Raw genomic sequence first — 19,236 nt, forward strand, 5'->3', positions numbered from 1 at the left:
ACAGCAGTCAGTGTGGGCGTCTTGCCATCCGAGGTGCCAAATGGAGCCAGTCTGGTCTTCCTCTGAGGCAAGGCGACATTCGAAATGCTGCCGTGGCACAGCCGCACGAATGCCTCTGCACTGCTGCGGCTCGTTAATGAAGATGCTCTAAGGGGATGGGCGAGAGCTGTCCCCTCCCTGTAGTTTATCCACCCCCCGGAGAGGCGGTAGCAATGTCAGTGGGAGAAGCTGTCTCCGTGGGGGTGCAGACTGGGGTGTCTACATGCATCTTTAAAGCTTAATCGAACCCCAGTATTAAACCACTGTGGTCTGGGAGTGGAAGAGGAGCTCTGTGAGCAGGGCCTGTCCTTCAAAATCCTTAAGATCACTGACTTGCTTATGCAAATGTCATGGGGGTATAGCTCAGTGGTAGCGTGTTTGACTGCAGCTCAAATCGTCCTTTGTTTACATCCACGTACCCCTTTAGAAGCCTTTTTTAAATGAAAACATATTTGTATCAATTTCCAGTATGTGCAGGAGTTCCACTGAATCGGGATCCTTGAAATGAATTTGAACGCTCAGCGTTTTCCTGTGCAAAAGAATAAAAACCCAGCTAACCCGTCCAGCAGCTGAAATCAGTTCCCATCCTCTAAGTGTCTAGTTTATGTTTTCATCAATTAAACAAAAGTATAATATGAATGCACATTTGCAGATCCCAGTTCTCCAGGGCCTATGCTGTGTAGAAGAACAAGAACCACATCCAGCTGGAGTTCAGGACTCTGATGAGCAAAGACTCCTTGGTGAGGGAAAGGACACCAGCATCTTGGCTCCTTCACATTTAGACAACATCTGGGCTCCCAGGACAAGGCATGAGAAGAAGCCAGTGGCTTTGAGAAGGAAAATAGCCACCTAGAAGCTGGTTAGAGCTGCCAGGATCCCCGGAAATGCCACCATCCCATTTCCAGGAATAGTCGTTAGATGGTGGTGTCTGCAGCAGGACCAAAAAATGCAGGGAAAAGCCCTCAAAAGTTCTAAGCTGCCAAGACCCAGGTGGTGGTCAAGATCCCACCTAAAGTAAAGAAGGGAGAGAAAAAGGCTAAAGCCGAATCCAAAGCACCCAAAGCCAGGGCTAAGAAGGTGACACGGAGAAAGAAGTGACGAGATTTCCATTGGGATGACTCCTGCTCCCCAAATGGCTCTTTGTGAGTCACCATGGACTAGCCCGAGAGATCCAGGTCCCTCAGGACAAACGGCCCCATGGAAAGTACAGTGACTGGTGGGGAGAGAGTTTGTTTCTCTCCCAGAGGGGAAGTGCTGTGTTTTGTGTAACACCTCCCAGGGGAGTGATGCACTCAGAAGGCAGCTGCCCATACCTCCCACATGGGCTCCTTCTCTTTGATCTGCTTCTGCGGTTATTTCAGAACCAGCCCTAGCGGGAGTGTGTCCCTGGGACTTCACCAGCTGTACCATAGGCTGTGTCTGCATCTCAGCTTTGATTGACGCAAGTTTTTAATTGGATCTTCTTGTGATACTTTCCCAGTGCTCTGCCTCGTTCTGACATTCTGGAGATAGATTGACTACGGGGAGGAATGGACAAGTTTGTGTGACATTTGGTAAGTACGTTGCCTTGGTATGTGACTGAAAACAAGACTGGAGGTGGGCAGGTGCCGGCTACAAAAAGAAAATGGCAAAGCTGCTCACATCCACCATCGAATTATACTCCAGATAGTGATGCTTTTCAAAGGTATAGAGCAATGTGTTAATAAACCATCTTTGGTTCAATAAACAGAGTGGCCTACTCTGGGGCTAGTTTTGAAGTGACTCTGGCTATGAATGCAGTAGAAATCCGGCAACAAGTCTCTCAGGTGGGAAGTTTGTGCAGTCACATTTATTTGGCTGGTTTTTCCCAGCTTGTTTCTACAAACCCCGTAATCCATCACCTCAGTGCATTTTTCACTTCAGTGGTAAATTTATTATCCCTTAGTGCTAGTTCTTGAGTTGAAACGATCCCACGTCTACACACACGCTGCTGGGGGTTGAAAGACTGTCGCTTTTCAGATGTGGGATTTGAACCCAAGCCTCCAGAACACCCAAGTGAGGAGAAAAGAAAGTTCGAGGTCTGGTGCCTTAGACCACTCAGACACCACAAAAGCATGCGTTTAACACGCCTTGTTTTCTTTAGTGTTATGAGCTGTTTGGGGAGGCCAAGAGGCCATATTTCTAACCAATTCTAGGGCCCCTCTACAGCATAGTTCATTTTTATACACAATCACCCTGAGAGCAATTTGCAGGTTTCCTGGAGTCCCTTGAGCGAGGTGTTCCCGTCTTACCGCTGACTTATTATGTGAAGAAAAGACGTGCACCAGGGCTGGGCAGAATCCAGACGTCCAGCTTTATGAGAAGGTAACGGTGAACCTCAGACTCCTGCACCGTGAACCATATCGTCCAGCACCCACGATCTGAACCAGCTATTTTTCAAGGTAGCTCAGCACTCAGTGTGTTGAGACCTTTGGAAAATCTGGCTCTAGAGGTGGGGGCCAGTGCCAGACCTTTGGAAAATTCTGGCCGATACGTCTGGAAGTTCCGAGAACCGTCAGCACTTTGAGCATTTGCTAGAAGCCGATGAGAAAACCTTCCTTCTGTTGAACTCCGTCGAAATTTTCTCCTTTCCTTACAATCACAATGCCGTGTCGTGATCGCAGCGTTAGGTTTCAACATCATTTATTTTTGTGTGAAACAAGCACACCACTTTGGGCATTTGGACAGAGGGCTAGAAATCGATCGGCCACTTAACCCACAATTAAGAGGCTAATGAGCCTTCTCTCCAGACGGTTAATTCCAAAGACTTGTCTATAGCCCTGGGCGAACCGTTTTCTGGATGACTATTTTATTTACTGAAATATTTTGGTTTGAGGAAAGTGAAATTTTTTTTAGCTTTGTTTCAGGGTCTACGTGAATGATGTTTCAGGGTCTACATGTTTCAGGGTCTACATCTGGGGTCTACGTGAATGATGATGAGGATGGTGATGATGTTATTGGTTTGTCTCGCTAGAAAGCAAAACAACAAATGATTCGCACAGCTCTATTTGTATAAACCATCCACATTGGGAACGTGCCTAATTTCTGCTCTGAGGGTCTAGAAAAGCTTGCTTGTTTCGATATGTGTTGATGAAAAGTTTCCCTGACCGGGAATGGAACCCATTCTAACCACAAGACCATGAGGGAAGTGACAGTTTCCAGCCGATGCTAGGCTTTTTCAGGGAACTTTCTCCAAAAAATGCACCTTGAGTCAACCGGAGATATTATTGTTGTTATCATTTCGGTTTGGCTCGGTAGCAAGCAAAAAATTAAATTATTTGCTCAAGTCTCTTTGTTTTAAAGGGTATAAAGCCTGGGATTTAAGGTGGGAACATGCCCACAGTTGGCTATTCGTCACTGGACAGAGCTCTGATTTTCGCATAGTCTCCAAACACCTTCCCAGCATCCTGAAATCTAAGCGGGTGTATGAAGGAGCCACATCCCTGCTCGAGGTACTTCTGATCTTTGAGAAGGGAGACAGAGAGGGGGAAAGGCTCAGTCCACAGTGACGCTAATGAGCAGGAATAGCCAATGAGCTCTGCATGTAACTACTTCGTCAATTGTGAACCTTCCTATCATTATCCCTTTGCAATAATGATGGTGATGTACACTCGACTCTATATCCCAGTGTGCCATGGACTTCTGCAGGTTGCATTAGCCAGTCCAGCCATTTGGCACTTGCAGGTGGGTCCCTCTGTATTGTCCCTGATTCTTGTACAGCCATAAAAGGCTGGTAGATGCAGATACTTTCCCCTCTTCTTAACCAGCACTAATAACAGCGGGAGAATCTTCCTTACGGGGGGGGGGGGGCCACCGGCGTCTGAACTGTGGTGCCCCCATGACACCCCTTTCCCCAAGGCCCCTCACTCACTCCGCCCCTTCTCCCCGATGCCTCGCCACACCCCTCCCCCCGAGGCCACAGCCACAGAACGCCTCTTCCCCCCCAAGACTCCACCGTGTTCCCCCCTCCGTTGTCCACCCTTACGGCTGGTAAAAAGTGCTGGGCCTGTGGCCCTCTAAACCCCCGTGTTCCTGCACCCCGACACACAGCCAGGCAGGCAGGAGCGTGTGTGTGAGTGTATGTGACAGAGACTGCTGGGCTGTGCTGAGCCAGTGCGGGAAGTGGGGGCTGATGTCGGGGCTGTCCCCCTCCCCCTGACTCAGGACTGGGGTGTCCCCCTCCCCCTGACTCAGGACTGCCTGCTTCCAGCAGCTGTCTGAACTTAGGGACAGCGTGCCGACACACTCACTCTTCCGCAACACACACGCTCCCCGAACACACACACTGTCTCTCCCCAACACACACACACTCTCTGCCCGCCATGCACACTGCAGTTGAAAATCAGCTGGCAATCGAGTCGGATGCCCACGGAACAATGGGATAGAGAAACCTGCCTCTCGTGATGCTGTACCGGCCCACGAGGCATTGCAAGGCCTTCTCACAGCACCCTGCGGCCAGTTGCACAGTGGGATAGCGACCCACAATGCACTGCTCTCTGGGGCGATCCAAGAGCTGCTAGCCTGGATGCGCTCCGGTGACACAAGCAGCCTAGTGTGGACATGCAACAGCGGCTTAATTAAAACGCTTTAACTAAAGCAGCATAACTCTGTCGTGTAGACGTAGCCTGGCTCCCACTGGGGCCAAGGATGCTCAGGCACTGAAACTAAAGAGCCACAACTTCCTCCGTAGTTGGCAGGATTCAAACCTGCACAGGGAGACCCCGCCCCCCCCAAGGGATTTCGAGTCCACCACCTTAACCACTCAGCCACAACTACTTGCTTTATACAGCGCTCTCACGACACTCTAGTTCTGTTCTCACTGAGTGATCGTTTCCAATTGTTTCCTCAGACCAGCGTCCACAACACACTCACTGCTGGGCGGTTGTGTAAGTGTGCCCAGGGCTGAACAAGAATTCCTGCTGGTTTCCCTTCTGGCTGGAGCATGAGGAGAGTGGGTCTGTGGCCAATGACGTTGCTGTAGATTGTTGTAAAATTCCTGCCTCGATAATTCAGACAGTCCCTTTCCCGTCATATCCCCAGTACATCAGTGACTGTAATAGCAGGGGGCAGGTTTTCTGTGGGGCACAGAGCTTTGCCAGGGGGTTGGTGTCTCCTTCCTTTCCTCACCCTGGAGCAAACTCAGCTTTTCATTCCATCTTTAATGTGTCATGGAATAACAACAGCGGCATGAAGGAAGAGGTGGGCAGGGTGGGTCTCAGGGGAGGGGCAGAGAGGTTCGAGCAGCAGACAGGGCAGGGGCCTCAGGGGAGGGGCACAGAGGTGCGAGTGGTGGGCAGGGCAGGGGAGGTCGGGGAGGGGACAGAGAGGCATGGGTGGCAGGCTGGGTGGGTCTCATGGGTGGGGCTGAGAGATGGGAGTGGCGGCCGTGGTGGGTCTCAGGGGAGGGGTCAGAGAGGTGTGGGTGGCGGGCAGACCTTGGGGTAGGGGGTGGAGAGTAATGAGCAGCAGGCAAGGAGGCCTCGGGGAGAGAGGAGGGAGTGAAAGGTGGACCAGCAGGCCTCAGCCGAAGAGGCAGAGTGGGGTGGGAAGAAGTCCTCCTGTTAACCCAGTGCTATCTACACCGGGATTAGGTTGATATAACTGCATTGCTCAGGGAAGGTAAATGTTTTACACCCCAAAGTAATGTCTTTACACTGACTTAATTTTGTAGGATAGACCTGTCCAAAGAATCACACACACACCTTGGGAGTAAAACTTCACCTGCTTCTCTGCTTTACAGAATCGAAACACAAGAAACGCTTGTCAGGGCCCAGTGCGGGTTGGCAGGGAGTCGGGTGTGGGCAGACACCATGTGTTAGCCAGAGGAAGGCACCATGGATGAGCTGGTTTAAAGCACCTGTCTCGTAAACAGGAGATCCTGGGTTCAACTCCCAATAGTGGCTTTTAAGGCACCTGGTACTGGCTGCTATCAGAAGACAAATAACAGAGTTAGACGGACCTTTGGTCTAGCCCAGTGTAGCCGTTCTTCTTGTTTAAATTACACTCACAGGCACTGATAATAGAGTGACTGAAAGTTTGGGTGTGAAGGGCTGATAGGTCAGTGGTGCAGTCCCCTCGCAGATGACCCCCTCCCTCCGGGACAGGGGCAGGTCCGAGCTCTCCCACCAAGTGGCTCATTGGGGCTGCCAGAATCTGTGGGCGGCTCATTCAGTTTACGCCGAGGGTGGAGTCCTGCTTTGTGCACCGTGTCTGAGAATGAAAATCCTAAACCTCCCTTTGAAATAACGAATGCAGCGGGACCTGTTTTTGTCCCTGCCCCAAAGCAGACAGAGAAATGGAGACATGTCATTGGGTCCAGGGGAATACTTCACTGCGGTTTTACCTTTTTCACTTGCCAAACTCCCGCCCAACCTTCTGGGCTCCTAGAGCAGGGTCCTGAGCCTGAGCCGAGACACGTACACTGCAACTTTACAGCCCAAGCCGCTGTCCTGGATTAATGTGACATGGGCCAGCCGTGGGTGATTCATTGCACTGTAGACGTATCCTAACGTTATGTCTGCAAAGCGATTAAAACACCCAGGGCACCTGTCTCAGAGCCCGGGGCAGCTGACTCAGGCTTCTGGGGCTGGGGCTGCAGGGCTATAAAATGACAGTGGAGACAGATGGGCTTGAGCCCAACCTCTGAGACCCCACGAGGGGGTAGGGTTTCCGAACCCAGACTTCAGCATGAACACCGATATCTGCACCCCACTTTTCAGCCCCACGGCTTGAGCTCCAGGAGCCCACGTCAGGTGACCCAGGCCAGCCCTGCTGCCATCTTTGTCCCGGGAGAGAGGGACTCTACGGGGACGTCTCCATTGCAGTGTCAGCCCAGGGGTGGCAGGCTGTGCTCAAAGCAGCACCCTGGAAGCCCCATAGTCACCACTCTCATAGAATTAAGGTAGGATTTGTACAGAGTCGGCCTGGCGAGCTATCATTGTAAAAGTCGTGATCTGTTGAAGGCTAATACCTGGGTGGATGGTGTGTGCTAGCCGTGTCTGGGAAGTGGTGGAGTTTTGCTCTGGGTGCGTTACTGAAATATGTGACGAGGCTGGGAAATGGCCACCACCAGCCTTTCCGGTGAGACGCTGGAGAAGCCAGACTCGCTGCTGGCCCAGTAAAGGTATCCACGCTCCCAAGGACTCTCCCAGGAACCGTGTACAATGCGGACTTCTCTGAGACAGCCCGGAGACAATGGACACTGCTTGACTCACATCAAGGCAGAGGAACTTCCTAGCAAGTTGGAAGAGGGGAAGAGACGGTATGACTTGGCCTCTCTCCCCCACAACTCAACATCTGGCAACGCATCTGGAGGACAAAGAATGAACAGAAATAATTCAGAGATCAGAAGAGAATAATAATAATCCATTCAAATCAAAGTCGCCAAACAGACTAGAATTGGTTTCCCAGCAGAAAATTTTCAATTTTGTTTTCCCAGTCAGACCGCGCCAAGGGAAGCAGAGAGAAAATCTTTGAGTTGCCTCCTTCAGAACAGCTTGGCCTAGACACTCTAGCTGTGGGTCACTGTCGTGGCCTTGCTGAGAACAGGGGCACTTTAATTATTTGGGCAGGTCCCAGTGTGTTTGGGGGAGATTATGAGGCTGTTAGCTTTTGAGATAAAAATTAAGAAACAAAGAACAATTTGAGAAATCTGGGATTTCAACATGGTTTTTTGAAAGCAAGGGAGGGCTGAGTTCCTGAGAAGGTTTTTGTTTGCAGGAAGCAATGTGGCTTGTACCAAAGGGGAGATGGTTGTTTGTGAAGGAGGGGAGAAGACAAAATGCACACGATGAGGACGGGATTCAAACCCATGTGTGCAAAGCACAAAGATTAGCAGCCCACCACTTTAACCACTTGGCCACCTCATCTGAGCTTCCTAAGAAGGGACAGGAGGAGAAATCTAAGGCCAGCAGAGGTAGGGACAATAAGGAGTTTTTAAATACCAAGTGTAAGGAGGGTCTGAATGACCTCCCCCCTCACGTCTAGAGATGAGCTGGGGCAAAGACTTCAGGAACAGACCGTGTTCACATAGACAGCCCTCCTCTGCCTAGCTATGCAGCAAGTATCCTTTGTACAAAACAAACAAACAAAATATAAAGGTAATTCTTCCGTTTTCCTGCACTCAGCCAAAAAAATTGTGAAAAGAAAGGGGCATTTTTAAGCAATCATCTGTCCCCACCCAGGGGCTGGGGAATGTTTATTTTCTTTTTCAGACACTTTCGGGGCAAGCTGGCACCAGTGGAAGAAAACCCAGAACGCCCTGGGTCCCCTGTCGCAACAACACATTGTGTTCTGTGTTTGTCTTCTTGTTCCTGTTATTTTGGTGGATATTGTAAATTCTTCAGGCCTGACACCCCCTTTTAATTGGGCATGTGATGCTGCCCCTTTCGGGGCCAAGGGAAAATGTACCCTAATTCAACCTCTTCCACCCTCTACTCCGCCCCCTCCCTCCAAATTGTCTGTGACACCCCCATCCCCATGGTGGTCTACCCCCATCCAGACACCTGTGGTTCTTAATGCAACTGGTTTACAAATGACTATCGCTCTGTTCCCCACCGACTGGTCTCTCAGTACAAGATTTCCTAACTGTTCTCAGTTCACGAAAGTACGTGAAAGAATGTTGCTATGGGTAATTTCAAACTCATTTGGATTGAATAGGTGGAAATTAAAGAAGAACGTCCTTAAATGGCGAGCCCTCACAAATTACCTCTGGGAAAGCTGAAACTCATTGCAGGAAGCTGACTCAGTGTCTCGAATCCAAAGCTTGCAACGTGCCCTGGGACTACTGGACAGAGGGGGATTACGACAGGGATTTGCACTTAGCTCAACTGATGGTTGGTTGGAAAATGTTATTCTAACCCTCGATCAGGGTTGGAAGGGACCTCAGGAGGTGTCGAGTCCAACCCCCTGCTCAAAGCAGGACCAATCCCCAACTAAATCATCCCAGCCAGGGCTTTGTCAAGCCAGGCCTTAAAAACCTCAAAGGAAGGAGATTCCTCACCTCCCTAGGGAACCCATTCCAGTGTTTCACCACCCTCCTAGGGAAATAGTGTTTCCTAATATCCAACCTAAACCTCCCCCACTGCAACTTGAGACCATCACTCCTTGTTCTGTCATCTGCTACCACTGAGAACAGTCTAGATCCATCCTCTTTGGAACCCCCTTTCAGGTAGTTGAAAGCAGCTATCAAATCCCCCCTCATTCTTCTCTTCCGCAGACTAAATAATCCCAGCTCCCTCAGCCTCTCCTCGTAAGTCATGGGCCCCAGCCCCGTAATCATTTTTGTTGCCTTCCCCTGGACTCTCTCCAATTTGCTTCTGTAGTGGGAGGGGGCCCTGAAAACTGGGTGCAATGCTCCAGATGTGGCCTCACCAGTGCCGAATAGAGGGGAATAATCACTGCCCTCCATCTGCTGGCAACGCTCCTCCTAATGCAGCCCGATATGACCAGTTACCCATATTGAATGCAGGCTCAGCAATATTTGATCAATTGGTTGCTGTCCATTCAGTCGGTTATTTCCTACTTATTCATAACTAATGAAGATGCTCTAAGGGGATGGGAGAGAGCTGTCCCATCCGTGTAGTTAATCCACTTCCCCGAGAGAGGGTAGGTATGTCAGTGGGAGAAACTGTGTCGGTGGGTGGGCAAGCTGTGGGGTCTACATGTATAGATAAAGTTTAATCAGACCCCATTTTTAAAACCATCCATGGTCTGGGAATGGAAAAGGAGCTCTCTGAGGCAGGGCCTGTCCTTTAAGGTCCTTAAGATCACTAACTCCCCTATACAATTGCTATGGGGGGGTAGCTCAGTGGTTGAGTGTTTGACTGCAGCTCAAGTGGTCCTTGGTTCAAATCCAAGTGCCCCCTTACAAACCTGTTCCCTTAACAAAAATAAGGGCCTATCCATCCCCATTATGTTTGGGAGCTCCACTGAACAGGGATGAATGGAAACACTAGGTGTTTTCCTGTGCAAATGCATAGAAACCTAGCAAAGAGGTCCCTCAGCTGAAATCAGTTCCACTCCTCTGAGTGTCTAGTTTATGTTTTCGTCAATGAAACAAAGACACATGAAGGCACATTTGCAGGTCCTTGGTCTCCATTGTGTGGAAGAACAAGAACCCCATCCCCTTGGGAGGAATGGACTAGTTTGTGTTACATTCGGTAAGTAAGTTGCCATTGGGACTGAGAACTCTACTGGAGGTGGACAGGAGTCTGCTCCAAAAATAAAATAACCACGATTTACCAAACTACCTGTTACACATTCGATCCTCTTTTTGTGTACACAATATACATTGGGGCTCGAATAAATGGCCACCTTCCTTTCACACAGATCGTTGTTCCTTGTGACTGTCAGATGCCTTCCAATGGCAGCTGTTGAAAGGGAACGTGCTTCGAGCTCATGATCACCCGCAGCGTCTCTGTAAGGTTCCCAACCACAGAGCTGGTTGTGGCTGCCTCTAAGTAACCGCAGAGTCAGTGTAGGACCAGATCGTTACTTGCACAGCGTCACTTTCTGGTCTCACTGATCGCTTGGGTAGAAACAGCCATTTCCTGCCTCTCTGTCACACAGAAGGACAATTTTCTTTGCGCAGACGCAGGAACATCAAGATCTTTCTCTGTCCCTTGTGCAAAGCAGGGTGTCAAATTCCAAGGAACCCTCCTCGTCTGCTGCGATGGAAACAATGGAAAAGCAGGGGGCCCTGGGCACCTCCAGCCCTGGCCGGGAGATGTTCCCTCCCCGCTTTCTTTATGCTGCTGTTGTTATTTTCATGGAAAGGCTGGGATGGGGGAAAAGCTGAGTTCACTCCAGGTGGAGGGAAAAAAGGACGCTGAGAATCTCAGGGCCTCAGGGAAAACCCAACCCCTGCTACCGGGATCAGTGAGGTGCTGGGGATTTGAGCAGGAAAGGGACTGTGTGAATTGTCCAGATGGAGAATGAATAACCATCGACAACTAGATCCACCTCATTAACCACCAACACAGGCTAATCGTGCTGCAGAGAGAAGGGAAACTGGGAGCGATTCTTTGCTGTCAGCCATGGAAACAGTGACCCAAGTGCACTGCAGTGAAGGTGCTGGGGAAAGCTGGACTTTACAGGCAGGTGGAAATAGCAGATCCTAGAAACACCTGGAGCCCCCCCCCCCTCACTTCTTCCACCGGGGTGAGGTGTTGAGCGACTCACAGCGCCCCCCAGCGCCGTTCCCTTTCAGCAGGGGGTGGCAGCTCCAGCCAGTCAATGCCGGGGAGAGGGCCAAGTGTATCTCTGCACACTGAGTCCAGGGCAGGCCCTCTCTCTCCCCCACATAGAGAAACTGGCCCTGCTGCAAAGTGACCCCTAAGAACCAGCAACCTCCAGGACAGAGGGTTTGGCCCTTAGAGCAGGGAATGTGTCCCCCATGCTGCCGTTAGGCCCCTGGAGGCTCTGGAAACAAGAGGGCTCTGACTGTAACCCACCCCAAACAGCCCCCATCTGCGGATGTAGCTCAGTGATAGAGCGCATGATTTGCATGTATGAGGCCCTGGGTTCGATCCCCAGGATCTCCAGGTTCTCTTTTCACGCTGCTGCTTTACTCAGGCCCAGCAGGGATGTGGCCCAGCAGTCTCCCTGCAGGAGTTTCAGTCCTGCTCAGTGAGGGGCAGGTGCCCATTGCACAGAAGGTCTGTGGGGGTTTCTGCTCCTAAGTCACCTTGGTACTTTTAAAAAGAAAAGGAGGACTTGTGGCACCTTAGAGACTAACCAATTTATTTGAGCATAAGCTTTCGTGATCCACAGCTCACTTTATCGGATGCATACTGTGGAAAGTGTAGAAGATCTTTTATACACACAAAGTATGAAAAAATACCTCCCCCACCCCACTCTCCTGCTGGCAATAGCTTATCTAAAGTGACCACTCTCCTTACAATGTGCATGATAATCAAGGTGGGCCATTTCCAGCACAAATCCAGGGTTTAAAAAGAACGTCTGGGGGGGGAGGGGAGGTAGGAAAAAACAAGGGGAAATAGGTTACCTTGCATAATGACTTAGCCACTCCCAGTCTCTATTCAAGCCTAAGTTAATTGTATCCAATTTGCAAATGAATTCCAATTCAACAGTCTCTCGCTGGAGTCTGGATTTGAAGTTTTTTTGTTGTAATATCACAACTTTCATGTCTGTAATCGAGTGACCAGAGAGATTGAAGTGTTCTCCGACTGGTTTATGAATGTTATAATTCTTGACATCTGATTTGTGTCCATTTATTCTTTTACGTAGAGACTGTCCAGTTTGACCAATGTACATGGCAGAGGGGCATTGCTGGCACATGATGGCATATATCACATTGGTAGATGTGCAGGTGAATGAGCCTCTGATACTGTGGCTGATGTGATTAGGCCCTGTGATGGTGTCCCCTGAATAGATATGTGGGCACAGTTGGCAACGGGCTTTGTTGCAAGGATAGGTTCCTGGGTTAGTGGTTCTGTTGTGTGGTGTGTGGTTGTTGGTGAGTATTCGCTTCAGGTTGGGGGGCTGTCTGTAGGCAAGGACTGGCCTTTCTCCCAAGATTTGTGAGAGTGTTGGATCATCCTTCAGGATAGGTTGTAGATCCTTAATAATGAGTTGGAGGGGTTTTAGTTGGGGGCTGAAGGTGACGGCTAGTGGCGTTCTGTTATTTTCTTTGTTAGGCCTGTCCTGTAGTAGGTGACTTCTGGGAACTCTTCTGGCTCTGTCAATCTGTTTCTTCACTTCCGCAGGTGGGTATTGTAGTTGTAAGAACGCTTGATAGAGATCTTGTAGGTGTTTGTCTGTGTCTGAGGGGTTGGAGCAAATGCGGTTGTATCGCAGAGCTTGGCTGTAGACGATGGACCGTGTGGTGTGGTCAGGGTGAAAGCTGGAGGCATGTAGGTAGGAATAGCGGTCAGTAGGTTTCCGGTATAGGGTGGTGTTTATGTGACCATTGTTTATTAGCACTGTAGTGTCCAGGAAGTGGATCTCTTGTGTGGACTGGATCTTGTGTGGTCAATTGTTTAAGTCAATATTGTCTCAGATGTTCTGGGGAGAGAATTCCACAGTAAGTGATTTTGCATTTTTGCAGGACATCAGACCCCCTGGGGAGAAGCTCCTCAAAGAAAATGTGGCCCCAGGAGTGTCAGAGAAGGGAATCACTGTTTGCCTTACAAGGTGGGTGAGGGAAACCCTGCAGGGACTTAGATTCCTCCAGAGTCTGATGAAACCATTGGTGGGGAAAGTCCGGGGAAGCCGAGGAGGAGAAGGAGAGGTAAAAAGGGCTTACAGCTCTTGTGCAATCCCCATGCTCCCAGCAGAAGGGTCCAGGGGGTTCAGCACTTTGGCTGCTTGTTGAGGACACAGAATTCAGAAGATGGCAAAGCTCAGAGCCCCGTTACATGGAGTCAGAATGCAATCAGGTCACAATGAGGGGTAGGAAACTCCCTCCCTTGCTCTCTATGCCAAAGTTCCTATCAGCTCAATGTCCTTCCCATAAGAAGGCCCAGGTCGGCTGCTGAGAGGGTTGCAATGGGGTCAATGAAGGCAGAGGAGGATTGTTCCTCCTGGGTTTTCTCTGTGTTGCTCTGTGATCCTAGTGGAGGAAGCTGACACAGCATTTGAGTTTGTTTCAGTGGCTTGGGTTGGGCTCAGGTTGTGACCCTGAGCACAGGGGTTCCTGCCCGCTCTGCTCTTAGCCGCTCAGGGAATGGACAAAGGAGCAGCTTCAGAAATTGGACAGAAAATAGTCTAAGGAAGTGCAGCACAGCTGAGAAGAACAAGAGCCTCATCCTCTCCCTGGTGGTCTAGTGGTTAGGATTTGGCGCTCTCACCGCCACGGCCTGGGTTCAATTCCCAGTCAGGGAAAAGTGACTTTACAGCAAAACACCTTAATTTATCCTTCACTTGCAATTTTAACAAATTGATGCTTTTTCCCTGACTCCCCCATCTTCTATGTGATCTTGGCAAGGGCTTTGGAGACCATATCAAAATCAAAGCTTCCCACTGACTAGGAGCAGAACGTGGACATGTTTCCACTGTGCACCTCGATGTCCACAAATAGGTGCAAATTCTTGTTCCCCCTTGCTAGCTAGCCTAACCAATGTTATAACAACAGTAATAGACACTCAGGTTGACCCAAGATGTCAGTTTTCTTGCTGAAACAAAACCAAAAAATCATTTTGGGTCAACCAAATTATTGCAGCAAATAAAATATTCACGCAAAAAACTTTCGTCCCACTCTATATACCAGTCTTTGGAAGTAACCATCTCGGCAAAACTGACCATTAGCCTCTTCCATTCCTGAGGTCTAGCTGCTGTCGTGTTCTAAGCATAGATGATGGGCCTTTCACCTGTTGGCCACTGGTTACTACCTTGCTCAGGTAGCTACTGATGAAAGGCAATGTGGTTTAGTGGCTGACCTACTTCTATCCCTCTGCCCAACTAGGGGTGTTTGTTTCACATTGCATGTAAAAATACAATCAATGTATTTTGTTGATACCTAAATCTGGGATCAAGCTGAAACATTGTGATTGTAAGTTAATGACAAAATCTCTGCTGAGTTCGACAGAAGGAAGGTTTTCTCATCAGGTTCTAGCACACGATAAAAGTTCTGAAGGTTCTTCGGGCTTCCAGACACATGGGCCAGAATTTTCAGAAGGTCTCACCCCCACCCCTAGAGCCAGATTTTCAGAAGAACTCAGCTCCCAATTGGGCAATAAGCATTTTGGCCACATTTTCAGAAAGGCTCAACACACTGAGGGCTGAGCTATTTTGAAAAGAAAAGGTGGTTGAAGTTGTGGGTGCTGGTTGCTTGGCCGTCTGGCCCACCATGCAGGAGTTTGAGGTTCAACATTACTTTCTCAGAATGGTAGCAATCATCTTTTATTCCCTTAAAAAGGGAGCAGGGAGACGACATATAAAAATCAGCTGTGCTTTAGAAAGTCTCTAGAAGTTGAAAGAGATATGCAATCTCCGCCTCCCTGGAAAGTTCACAACAAGTTAAAGAAAACTGAGATTGATAAGTGGCTTGACTAACAGTGACAGGCTGGCCGAGTGGTCTAACGCATCAAACTCAAACCTGTGTCTTTCCGTCATTTGTGTTCTGGGCTCCATATGGAGGTGGGCATTCAAATCCCCTTCCTGATACAATTGTTGCCTTCTACCTGAGAAATAGCCTCATTTCAACCTCTCCTGTAACATTACAACACCAACTGCTTCGTATTCCTATGATAGAAGTTGGAGGGAATTCAAAAGTGGTGCATTCAGGGCACCTAGTTGAGGTCACGGGTGGCCTAGTTATAAGCTAAGGTTGTTCAGTCCTGTCTGGGAGGGTAAGCTCTGGAGAACACGGATCATCTGGAGATTTCTGAGGGGAAGCAGGAACAGCTGATCCAGCCGGCGGAAGACAGCCATCTAGGATCCTAAGGACATATTTTGGCATCTAGGGACTGAGAAGTAAATCTCAGAACAGAGAGCTGAGGTGGTGCTGATGACTATTTCCTGCGGCTAAGGCTAAATGGAAGTGTGTACATCTAGGAACAAGGAATGTCAGCCACGTATACAGCAACAGCGGGATCTCAACTAGGAGTTGAAAGGTCATTTTACCTCTCTATTTGTTGTGCCCACTTCATCCAGTTCTGAGGTCCCCAGTCCAAGAAGGAGGATGAAACATTTGAGAGGAGAAAGAAGAGCCATGAGAAGGACGAAAGGCTTAAAAACCCCGCCTTGCTGTGACAGTCACAAAGAGCTCAGAAAAGGTTTAGGGGATGACGATCTCACTCCCTAAGTACCTACATGGGGAACAATACTTACTAACAGGCTCTTCAATCGAACAGACAAATGTATAATGTGAGCCAATGGCTGGAAGTGAAGCTAGACACATTCAGATTGGAAATAAGGCGTGCTTTTTGACAGGGAAGGTAATTAACCATTGAAAATCTTACCCAGAGTCCTGGTGGATTCTCCATTCCTGGAAATTTTCAAATCAGAAGTGGATCTATTTTTTTTAAACGGATCTGTTCTAGTTGAAAAGGAATTCTTTGGGGGCAGGTTTCGGGCCCGTGCGAGACAGGAGGTCAGACTGGGTGTTTACGAAGACCCCTTGTGGTTTTAAAATATGGGAAACAAAGCCTTAAATGACAAACGCTTTATTCTGTGAACCAAAAGGAAGCGCTTCCCCTGGCTCTTTTTCTCATTTTGTAAACAAGGGCTTGGAATGTCAACTCTCAGTGAAACTTTGCCTTTAAACTGAATTAGGTGAATTTTCCAGCTCTTGATCCTCTGAGTCCAAGGAAGAATCCCTGAAAAGCAGGTGAGGTTTCAGGTAAGAATTTCATAGGTTAATTTGAGGCCATCCAAGAGTGAACACTTAGGTAGGGAACAAGTGAGAATTTGTTGATTGAGAAAAATTCCTGGTGAAAATTGGCAAAGCTGTGGATCTTTTTAAACATTCCAGTGAATTTACACATGAAGATACAAACAGAGAGAGAAACACAGAGAGAGAAAGAGAAAACCACACACTGCACAGGCCCATGCAGGCATTAACAAAAACCAGACCCACACACAAACCCACACAGCACACAGAGACATATGCACATAAGGGAAAGCCACACAAAACATACAAAGAACAAATCCACACATGAAACATACAGAAAAAGCACACAAGACGAAAGCACAAAAACCACATTCCAAAAGAATACGAAGCAAAAAACAATTTGCCGGCAAAAATCAAACACACGCACACAAAACTATGCAAGGCATCCACAGAAATCACACAGGACCCACATGCTCATCAACCCGACAGACAAAAACCACATGAAGATATCGAAAGCCAGGCAGGGTTTGAGTCTCACAGCCAAGAGGGAGTGCAGGAAGGTGGTTTGGGGAGCAAAGGTTGAGGGGGAAGTCAGGGGCTCTAGAATCACAGGATGGGCAGTGCTCTGGGCTCTGCTTGATGCCTCCTGACACAGGGTGCGGATAGAGAATGGAGCCTTGTAGATCTGTGGAATCTGCCCTGCACTCTGCAGACGAAGAGAACCCGGGTGTCTTCTGAGCCGGAATTGTATTTTCCGCCGGGCAAGATGAATGGCAGAAGCCATTACTTAAAGAAAGCTGATGCTTGAACTCACAACCTCAGCATCGCTCCTCTCTAAGTACTAGGAGCTAACCCATTGCACCGCTGGAGCCCAGATGGGGGTGAGGGGTGTATAAGCCAAAATGAATCCACGCTAAAGGCCACATGCAAGTGAGCTGGGTGGTATCCTTCTGTCTGATAGACCTGGGACCTGCCTTCAGCTGCTGATAGGACGGTTGGTGCTTTGAAGCCACCCAGTGCTGGAACTTCTCATTGGTGAGGTTAAGGAGACTTTTAAGAAGAAAGTCTCTTCCATTCCTGCCGAGCTCCATTTGTCTGCTGCGGCCCTTTAGGCTCTCTGCTCCCCTGTTGGGGAGATGCAGAGACAAGCCCCCATCTTGGTGAGTCACCGAGAGGCTGTATCCAATGGAGTGTGTGGGGGAGAGGGGTGGGGTAGGGCTGGATTGGGCTCAAGGGAATAAGGTTGTGTGTGACAATGGGCAGGTTTACCCTATAACAGGGATCGACGCTCTGAGATCGATCCACCGGTGGTTGATTTAGCGGGTCTAGTAAAGACCCTGCAGATTGCTCTCCAATGGACCCCTGTTCTCTACCCCCAATAACAAGATTAAGGTGTAGGCCCCACTGGAACTCAACCTAAGGTACGTCTACTCCAGCTACGTGAATAATGGAGCTGGAGTTGAGTAGCACAGGTAAGCCCCCGAACATCGTGGTGCCGGTGACTGACTCGGATGGATCGCATGGGATAGGTGAGTGGCAGCCTGTAAGCCCCCCTCCCCAACAGTCCGCACAGCTGCTTGGAGGGGGTCTCGCGAACTCTCATGATGGCAGTTGCGGGTTCTGGCAAGACAGGGTAAAGGATTTTTTGGATAAATGGATAAGGAAGAACCAGGGCCCATACTAGGTGCAGGGGTCACCCTGGGATGAGATGAAAAAGGAAATGGAGGAAGTGTTCAGGGACCCAGAGGGATGGGGGGTGGCTGAGGAGCCCACCCTCCTTGGTGTATGGGTCGTGGAAGAAGGTCCCTGCCCATGGGGACTGAATGCCTTCCAGGGAAAGGAGACACTTCAGTCCGCTTGTGAGAGGTTCGAAGTGAGGGTAGCATTACAGGAAGCTGCCAGGAATCTTTCAAGTTTGGTTCTGCTCCAGCAAGGACTGCTGAAGGGTTGTAAATTAGTTAGGGGTGGTGAAAGATGATTTGGCACAACAGGGTTTGAAGTCAAAAGCAGAGTTAACAGACGACCTTTCGAGACATAATTCCCTGACATTACCAGGACCTCCAGTTCTCCCTGGAAACAAGCAGGGAGAACTGGAGGTCCTGGTGATGTCAGGGAATTATGACGTGATTGAATAACAGAGACTTGGTGGGATAACTCACATGACTGGAGTACTGTCATGGATGGTTATAAACTGTTCAGGAAGGACAGGCAGGGCAGAAAAGGTGGGGGAGTAGCACTGTATGTAAGGGAGCAGTATGACTGCTCAGAGCTCCGGTACGAAACTGCAAAAAAACCTGAGTGTCTCTGGATTAAGTTTAGAAGTGTGAGCAACAAGAGTGATGTAGTGGTGGGAGTCTGCTATAGACCACCGGACCAGGGGGATGAGGTGGACGAGGCTTTCTTCCGGCAACTCGCAGAAGCTACTAGATCGCATGCCCTGGTTCTCATGGGTGACTTTAATTTTCCTGATATTTGCTGGGAGAGCAATACAGCGGTGCATAGACAATCCAGGAAGTTTTTGGAAAGCGTAGGGGACAATTTCCTGGTGCAAGTGCTAGACGAGCCAACTAGGGGGGAGCTTTTCTTGACCTACTGCTCACAAACAGGGAAGAATTAGTGGGGGAAGCAAAAGTGGATGGGAATCTGGGAGGCAGTGACCATGAGATGGTCGAGTTCAGGATCCTGACACAGGGAAGAAAGGTAAGCAGCAGGATACGGACCCTGGACTTCAGGAAAGCAGACTTTGACTCCCTCAGGGAGCGGATGGGTAGGATCCCCTGGGGGACTAACATGAAGGGGAAAGGAGTCCAGGAGAGCTGGCTGTATTTCAAGGAATTCCTGTTGAGGTTACAGGGACAAACCATCCCGATGAGTCGAAAGAATAG

The 19,236-nt window shown here is 49.3% G+C and overlaps 1 protein-coding gene and 2 non-coding genes across 3 annotated transcripts in view; 2 read left to right on the plus strand and 1 right to left on the minus strand.

The window, feature by feature from the left end:
- LOC141978795 (uncharacterized) overlaps positions 1-19,236 on the minus strand; it is a 203,698-nt gene that overhangs the window by 111,002 nt on the left and 73,460 nt on the right. The gene's annotated exons all lie outside the window — the stretch shown is intronic.
- Positions 9,852-9,923, plus strand: TRNAC-GCA (transfer RNA cysteine (anticodon GCA)). The gene has a single exon. It is a non-coding gene; the product is annotated as a tRNA-Cys (tRNA).
- TRNAE-CUC (transfer RNA glutamic acid (anticodon CUC)) lies at positions 13,831-13,902 on the plus strand. The gene has a single exon. It is a non-coding gene; the product is annotated as a tRNA-Glu (tRNA).

The sequence above is a fragment of the Natator depressus genome, chromosome 28 (assembly GCF_965152275.1).
Source record: "Natator depressus isolate rNatDep1 chromosome 28, rNatDep2.hap1, whole genome shotgun sequence".
Taxonomy (NCBI): domain Eukaryota; kingdom Metazoa; phylum Chordata; order Testudines; family Cheloniidae; genus Natator; species Natator depressus.